A 7,132-nucleotide genomic window follows, 5' to 3' on the forward strand; every position below is an offset into this window, starting at 1 on the left:
AGGGGAGAAGACATTTCTGCTAACGTGTTTTCACTATCAACGTCTATTCATCTTGAAATTGAGGGGGGGAGAAACACAACTTACAGATTGCCCCTGGGTGCTCAAGTTGGGGGGGTGGGGACACAACTTAGAGATTGTCCCTGGGCACTGTCACTCTCACTACGCCCCTGCAGGGGCACAATTTCAGTGCTTTCCATAGGCACTATTTTCCGTAGATACGCCTCTAAGGCTCCTGTCTACCAATTGGGCGCTGCTATAATTCCAGGGGACATGCTGATGGGATGCAAGTATTTGTGTAATTTTCTAAGGTGTTGTCACTCCTTTCCCTCTCAATGCTGAGTACATCTTCCTTTTCACTTTCAATTCAGGAAACAAGGACCTCAACCAATAGGTGGTTTTCTGCTCCCTTTTTTCTTGGTGGGAATGTAATTCATTTCACTGCAACATGATTTGGCGGCGTTTAGAGAACACTGGTGTTATAGGAAGTGCCCTGATGGATCAGGAGGTATTCTCAGACACTGTACATTTTTTTCAGGCTGAGCTAAATTGCACCCAACTCTGCTCCATTTTCATCTTTGCATGGGTGTAAGCAACGAGCATCGCTTTGCTGTACTGTCAAAGAAAACCCCAGAAACGCTCTTCTATTTTTCATCAGGCCAATACTCAGCCTCTTTATATAATTTTTTTCTCTCCTAGGCCCTAGAGGGAAAGAAAATGTAGACTCTAAGCTTGAGATTTATTCTTCTTCTTGCAGGGCTCCTAAAATGATCTCAAAGACCACATGTCCCTTGGAGCAAGTATTTTTGATACTTCTGTTTCCAGCAACCTCCAGCCTCCAAAGAGGACATTACAACTGAAATGTGCCCCTGACACCAGTTTTTGAGCCTCTGCATTTTAATTCAATGTGCTTGCTCTGTCTCAAGGTCTCCAGCTTATAGCATGCCCTTTCCTGAGGAACATAAATTACCTAAATCCAATATTAGTGTCTGTCTTTCTTCTTGAGAAGGAGGAGATGGTCATTTGCTTGAGGCATTTGGTGACCACATTGTCAATCATGATAGGGCCAGTGAAGGGTCTGAGGATAAGCCATTGTTTTACCGAGGCACAGAGAAATAAACTTCTTGATGGTGATCAATTCTCGTTATTGAGGAGGAGGGCAACTGAGAGTGGGCCTCCTAAAATTGGCTTTATTTCATTGTGGGTGCCCAAATTCATGTTGTGCCCTCAACAGAGAGGAGTAGAACTGTTACTCCTAGTAATCCCAGACGGAAAAGACACTGAGCCTGGCTTTTGCCACCGAAATTCATACAGGACTGATAAAGCATGTCAACTGTTAAGTTTGTTTTCTGAGTGTAAAAATCGGTAGAAGATCAGAATTTTAAATAACAGCTGTAATATCAGAACACACTGTATTTTTCTTTTTATATCACTATTTGCATAAAGTATTCATCAGACCACCCTAGACCCCCTTTCCCTGTGAGTCATACAATGACAGTTTGAAATGTCCCCAGTTTCAAAAAGGTCAAAGATATGTTCATACCAGCTTTTTCAAACATAGTCCTGCTTTTAGAGTATAGTTTATTGTGATTTTTGTAAATCATTTTAGTCAGCGTTTGAGACCAAGACAGAAGTTATATTTGATTCAGCCATGTCTTATGGTATGATGTGCCATCTAAGTCCCAATGTTACACAATAGTTGTCAGGAGAACTTCTGATTTCTATAATATCCATAGATAAATATGAAGATTCAAAGACAGCAGGGCCTTAACCAAGCTTAAAGAGTTTTCCTTTCTTAGCTGACCTTTTTGCAAGTGACTATAGGAAATCATTTTGATGAAATCTGTTTATCAATTACAACTATCATTTAGTTTTAGTGATTTTAAATATTACCAGATACCAATCCCAAACAAGGAACAAGTCATCCATTTTGTTGACAATTTTCAAAATTAACATGCATATCCACTGTTACTAAAGAAAGGCATATGCTGATGGTGTATATGTTGATGCACCATAGAAAAAACTCTTAAATCCTAGTTTTCTGGAAACATTGGTTATTACAGAAGACAGGGCTAAATTAATATAATTACTTATTACCCTAAAATTATTATTACAAATGCTTTATAAATCCTTTTAGGACTTTTTGAAAAGCTGAAATTACAACAAAAGATGCAGATGAAAGCATGAAGTGTTCTATTCTGTACAATTTCTATTTTTTGCTCAATGTCATGAGAAATTACACATGCTTCTACTTTGCAATATTTCTAGTAGAGAACATGGGCAGCCCATGTCTCAGTACTCCAAATGAGAAAGGAGCAGTTTTAATTTGATAACTCCACTGTCGATCATCTTATAAAAAGAGGAAAGCAGTCCACTTTGTGCCCAAAGAGTTTCACTTCCAAGGAGTTTGACCATGACTGAGCCTCTCACCATATGCATCGCCTAAAGTAAGACAGTCTTCACTGTTTGGGATTTTGAGAAGAAACAAACAAACCTCACCAAAAGATCAAATCAAACCCGTTGCCATTGAGTCGATTCTGACTCATAGCCACCCTATAGGACAGAGTAGAACTGCCCCATAGAGTTTCCAAGGAGTGCCTGGTGGATTCAAACTGCCAACCTTTTGGTTAGCAGCTGTAGCGCTTAACCACTACACCATCAACAGAGGGCTGAGAAACCAATGTTTATAATAAAAACCGAACCAGTTGCCATCAATTCCAACTCATAGTGACCCCACGTGTTTCAGAGTAGAACTGTGCTCCATAGGGTTTTCAATAGCTGATTTTTCAGAAGTAGATTGCCAGTCCTTTCTTCCAAGGCACCTCTGGATGAATTTGAACCACCACCCTTTCAGTTAGTAGCTGAGTGCTCAACCATTTGTGTCACCCAGAGACTTGATTGTATTTACAATACCTGATGATTAATACAGTAATCCCCCTCCCCTTATCCTCAGGGGATATGTTCCAAGACCCCCAGTGGATGCCTGAAACCTCCGATGGTAGCAAACCCTATATATGCCATGTTTTTTCCTATCCCTTGCTGAAGCCTTTGTATAGGCTCAATGCTTTCTGGTGCAACACGCTGCCACCAACCAGAACATGTTTTCTGTTCATGTCTCCCACCCACAAATTTAATGCCTTTTCCTTCTTAACTAAGCACTTAGCGCTGACCGTGGCCGTAACTTTTACAGTTTGAGGTTCGACAGCAAAACCAGCACGAATTTCTTCTTCCTTCTTCATGGTTTCATGGACAGAAGGTTCATTCTTACTGTAGATCTTAGCAACCTCAGCATACGATTTTTTTTTTCTTTCCTTATTAAGTCGAGAACTTTCCCTTTTCACTTAAAGGAAATATTTTATGGCTTCTCTTTGGCACACTCGAATCGCCAGCATCACTACTCTTGCGCTTTGGGGCCATTATTGAGTAAAATAATGGTTACATGAACACAAGCACTGCGATACCTCCACAAGTCGATCTGATAACCTAGATGGCTGCTAAGTGACTAACGACCGGTAGCATATACAGCATGGGTACGCTGGACAAAGGGACGATTCATGTCCGGGGTCGGACGGCGCGGGAAGGCTCGAGATTTCATCACACACCAGAGAACGGCCTGTAATTTAAAACTTATGAAATGCTGATTTCTGGAATTTTCCATTTTATATTTTCGGACCCTGATTGACCGTGAATCACTGAAACTGCAGAAAGTGAAACCGTGGATAAGGGGAGAGACTACTCTGGGTTAACTTGAGTTGTAATTTTAAAAATCTTAGTTGGAAAACCTTTTTAATTGCTGTCTGATGCTTGGAGACCTGAACATTTCACCCTCTGCCCTATAAAAAGAACCAATAAATTTAGGGCTTGACAAGGAGAAGGAGGTCTCCCCTGATTTTGTTTGGCCAAGAATTCCTCCTAACATGGTGTTGTCAGAGTAGATTCATAAAGCTGAGAATTAACTCGGAATTCTAACCTTTGAGTAGGATTGTGAGACTTGCTCTCTTGGGAGTAGCGGATTGTTGTATGAAGACACAGTGAGTAAATAATGTGGTACTTCTTTCCCTATTTTACTGGACAACTTCAAGGGATTAAAACTGTGGGATTTCTTTAATTCTCATGAGAAATGTTTTTGAGGAAAAGGCCAAATTACCCATCGCAAAGAATCTGAATTTTGAATGGCTCTTTAAGGCTTAACTCATTGCCATCAAGTTGATTCCAACTCATAGCAACCCTATAGGACAGAGTACAACTGCCCCATAGGGTTTCTGAGGAGCGGCTGGTGGATTCCAAATGCTCACCTTTTGGTTAGCATCCGAGCTCTAAACCAAAAACACCAACCCCATTCATTGCCTTTGAGTGGATTCCAACTCATAGCTCTAGAGAATATTAAATAGAATCCTACCTTCACCTAGTGGCCAAGAGTGGAATCTAGACTTGGAACAAAAAATAATTTGTCAACAATTTGGAAATACTCCAACATTCTTAACACCAAAGTTAGAGAAGAAGTTAGGCATACAAAGCAATGTGAGTCTAAACAAATATGGACAAATAGGCTTTGGCAGCACCAGTGCTTCTGTGGTTTGGCTATGCCTTTAACAACAGCAGTGAAGATATACTAATTGCTGTTGTGTTGCCAAACAAACCCTAATTATATTTTTAAAGAGTTGAATATAAAGGAAACATACCAGCAGAAGGCAACCCTGCAACATCAACCTCGTCAAGAGGAAGGTCTACGAAAAGGTAGACTCCTGGTATCTGTAAAGTGAGCGTGATCATCCGAGAACATCTAGAGCAGTGCTGTCCGGTAGAACTTCCTGTGATAATGGAATTGTTCTACATCTGTGTTGTACAATAGAGTAGCCACTAGCCACATGTGGCTACTGAGCACTTGAACTGCTAGTGGTTCATACAACTAAGTGGCTGAAATGTTTATTTAATTTTAAATTATTGTAGCCAATGTGGCTAGTAGCTACCATATTGAACAGGTAGAATACACCTTACAGTCTGGCTCTTAAAAAATGTATATCCTCTCTGAATACTCTTAATGAAGGCAGAACCATCTACAGGAGAAACTGACAGAGAACTGAAAAATGAAAAGGAATTTGAGAAGCCAGGGAGGATGGAGATAAAGTGTCTGGTCATGGCTTACTTGATTTGGGGATATCAGAATCCCAAAATCATTACAGACCCGCTAGCAAGTTAATAAAATTACAAAAGAGGTTAAGAAAGCATCAATTCCAATTCAAGTCCAATTCTAGCAGATATAGAAGCTACAGCCATAGAAATAATCTTGGCAAACTCTCAACTTGTGTGGTTTAAAAGGGCTGGGAAACAAGTCAAAGGGGAACACCAAGATAAAGAGCTTATAAATTCTAAGAACACATTTCTCTCGGTACATACAGAAAGGGGGAACTTAGCAACACCCCCTTTGATTTACCTTGTCCTTTCTGAGTTTGAAGAGCTTCACACTAAAAATCAGGCTAGATCCTCTCATAGGACAGGACAAAGAGCCCCAACGCCCTTCCCCCCAGACCTGTTACAACATTAGATCTGTTTGGAGACACTCTACACTCTAGTTAAGACATTTTGGACAAAGGACGATATTTAAGAATTCCAGGAACTTTGGGATACAGGATCAAAAGAAAACTTTTAATTAGGAAAACATAATCTAATGAAAACAAATAAACCTGTTGCCATCGAGTCAGTTCTGACTCACAGCGACCCTATAGGACAGAGTAGAACTGCTCCATAGGATTTCCAAGGATCGACTGGTGGATTCGAACTGCCAACCGTTTGGTTAGCAACTGTAGCTCTTAACCACTGTGCCACCAGGGCTCCTCATAATCTAATAAGAAGGGCTATTTCGAATATTGGAGTATATGGAGGAGAAAGTATCTAAGGTGGCAGGTTGTGATGATGTTAAATGGGGATACAAACAGCCAAAAATTTTCTGTGGTGATTTCACCTGCCCCTGAGTATGTTATTTGAATTTACTTCTTGCAGTTCTGGGAAATGGGAAAGTTCCCATTTTAATGAATCTCTGGAACTCCACTGTCTCACCAAAAAAAAGTAGATATGAAACAGTCTCACATCCCATGCACCTACCCTGGTGCTCATTAGCAAGGAGCAAGTGCAACTCTGTTTATTTATCTAATCAATGAGTCACAAAAACTGACTGACAGGACAGAGGTGTGTCAGACAGTTGTGTCGATAAGGCATTTGTTGAATTTAGGGCCATCACTAATGATTTCAGAAAGAAATCTGGTAGAGAGTTATTTGCAGTAATGAATTGATAACACAATCCAGTCATGATCATACTTTCCAGTTCCCGATGATGCCTCTGTATCTGCTGGGTACACGACTTAATATCTTCAAAGCAGTTGCAGTAGCCATAAAATTGTTCTTTAAAGACACAACAAAGTGGTGTTGGTCAAATGTATAGAAGGGGTCTGTTTAGAACGAAGCCAAGGAGAGTTCCACAGCAGACTACAGCAGACGCCTCTTGGGGTGTCTCAGTAACCCCACCTTATCTGGAAGCAGTGCCTCCAGCACTCCACACTTGCCCCGGAACCTCTTAGTATCTGTTCTATTATTTCACTGGGTGCCCAGCCACAGAAAATTGGTTCCCCAGGAGACAGCTAACCCAAGCTAGGCCCACCAGACTGTCGCTGTAGGAATCTGAACTGTGGAACATACAGACATGGAGGTTGAAAGCAGCTCAGCAGACTGGTGTTCCTGGCCACACTCTAGGGACAGAGTCCATGAATCCCTAGTCCTGAGGTCCCCAGACTGTTCTTTTTCTTCCTTACTGAGCCAACTCTTCTTTCAATTCCTTGAGTACCTCAATCTTTTTACAATAAATTCCCTTTGGGGTTTAAGTTGTTCAGAATCAGACTTCACTGTTTGTAACAAAAAGAAACATAAGAAGTGTAGAGTTTGATGGCACTAGAATCAGAAGCCTAAAGAGGCAGCAGCATGCCCCAGATCCCAGTGCGTCAGCAATAACCAAGGCCAGGAGGTACAGCCAAGGTAGCTTGGCCAGTTCCCCTCCCTCTCTTTCAGTGCAAAGTCTGTCATTCCTTTACAGAGGAGGTACTATTCCCATCTTACAGAGGAGGTACTATTCCCATCTTACAGA

General features: G+C 41.1%; 1 long non-coding RNA gene across 1 annotated transcript in view; it reads left to right on the forward strand.

Annotated features, from left to right (window-relative positions):
• Positions 1–1,118, forward strand: part of LOC101361995 (uncharacterized) — a 3,011-nt gene extending 1,893 nt beyond the window's left edge. Inside the window, exon 3 of the long non-coding RNA XR_002822869.1 lies at positions 755–1,118. This is a non-coding gene — a long non-coding RNA (uncharacterized LOC101361995). The remainder of the gene's footprint in view (positions 1–754) is intronic.
• Positions 1,119–7,132: the final 6,014 nt, after the last annotated feature.

Source organism: Trichechus manatus, unplaced genomic scaffold, assembly GCF_000243295.1.
Source record: "Trichechus manatus latirostris isolate Lorelei unplaced genomic scaffold, TriManLat1.0 scaffold00261, whole genome shotgun sequence".
NCBI lineage: Eukaryota > Metazoa > Chordata > Mammalia > Sirenia > Trichechidae > Trichechus > Trichechus manatus.